Raw genomic sequence first — 1,976 nt, forward strand, 5'->3', positions numbered from 1 at the left:
ACTCTATTAAATCATTTATGTAAACTTAAAAAATGTAGCTATAGTATTATATCTTGCTTATGGATCTACAATTATAAAATGTAGTTTTAGACATTTAAAAGGGACTAAAATCCCACATGACACACTCCTAATAGTAATTGCCTGGGGCAGGGGGCATGTGAGAGAGGACAGGAGAGATGAGCCTACAGATAATGGTTAAAGGTGATTTTTGCTTTGCTTTATCTCCAAAGATTTATTGCTTTAAAAAAAAAAAAAAGCATACAGAAAATCCGGGAAGCAAATACAACAAAACATTAAAGTTTAGTTATCCCGTATGGTGAAAATGTGAGCATTTGTTGAATTTTATACACATACATTCACACATCGCAGAGACGTCACTGGCATCCACCAAAATGTAACGGTCCAATCTATCTGCATATTTTTGAGCAAAAGAGGAATTACATAAGAATCTGTCACCTCGATTTACTATTTCCCTGGCCAGTTAGGATGCACACGCTGGCTTCAGTCTCTCGACATCTGTCCCACAATATTTTGAGGCAAGAAGCTGGAATGAAAGTGGAGTTGTGGCAGTCTGCCTGAGCGAGCCCAGGGAGCTTGAGAATGCACCCAGGTTCAGTCACCGTGACTGCCACACCGCGTCAGCCACACTTAAAGGGACAGCAAACCCAAACACAGGGCTCCATGGCCCTCAAATATTAGCAGAGATTTTGAAAGAGACTGAGCCAGCTGGTACATGATCCCCTGTCTCAGCTTTCAAGAGTCTGAGCATGACTTTCCAACCACGAACGACCCTTGAACTGGGAAGGAATGGAGCCGCCACCCATTTGTAAATAACCCAGGTGAATCAGCTTTGTCCATGCTGGAAGAGGATCAGCTGCTTGTGATCGCACATGACGGTGGCCCTAAAAGTATCTTTGAGACGACTTCAACGCTCCATTCATTCTGGATTAAAGTCAAAGCAGAACATCCTGAGACTGCTACAAAAGCACTGAAAAGCCGGCTTCATTTCCAACATCCTATCTTTGTGAAGCAGGGTTTTCTGCAGTGACAGCAACCAAATCGAGATTATGGAGTGGACTGGACTTAAGCAACGCACCCCGGGTGTCACTGTCTCCCATTGCCCCCAGAGGGGACCGACTAGTTGCAGGAAAACAAGCTCAGGGCTCCCGCTGATTCTGCATTATGGTGAGCTGTATAATTATTTCATTATATACCGTAATGTAATAATAATAGAAATAAAGTGCACAATAAATGTAATGCGCTTGAATCATCCCTAAACCCATCCCCCCACCACCCGGTCAGCAGAAAAACTGTCTTCCACGCAACTGGTCCCTGGTGCCGTAAAGCCACAGGCTTAAATAATATAAACTTACTTTCTCACAGTCTGGAAGCTACAAGTCCAAGATCAAGGTGCTAGGAGGTTAGATTTCTTCTGAGGCCTCTCTCCTTGCCTTGTGGATGGACACACCCCCTCGCTGTGTCCTCAAGTGATCGTTCCTCTGTGGACACACATCCCTGGTGGCTCTCTGTGAATTCTAACATCTTCTTCTTATAAGGACACCAGCCACATAGAATTAAGGCCCATTCTAAAGGCCTCATTTTAACATAATTACCTTTTTAAAGACCCCATCTCTAACACAGTCACGTTGTAAGGTACCGGGGATTAAGTTTACAACATATGAATTTTGGGGAGGGACACAATTCAGCCCATAACAATTCCCGAAGGGTTTTGTTGTCCCTTGATACCTTAGTGCCAAGGAAGTCACCACTAGCAGAGGTGCTCATTCTCTGAGTCAGGTGCATTTTAAGAGAATATTCCAACCCAAAGAATAGGGAGCTTCCTTCTGCAGTCCCCATGTCCCCAGGCACAATCACCATCCCCGCTTCTCTCCTCCGAGATAACCTGGTGTGTAACTAACCATAGGACTTATCACATTACCCTCCCTAAGATGAGGCTTGGCTTACTCATCTTTGGC

This window comes from Pteropus vampyrus, unplaced genomic scaffold, assembly GCF_000151845.1.
Source record: "Pteropus vampyrus isolate Shadow unplaced genomic scaffold, Pvam_2.0 Scaffold272, whole genome shotgun sequence".
Lineage (NCBI taxonomy): Eukaryota > Metazoa > Chordata > Mammalia > Chiroptera > Pteropodidae > Pteropus > Pteropus vampyrus.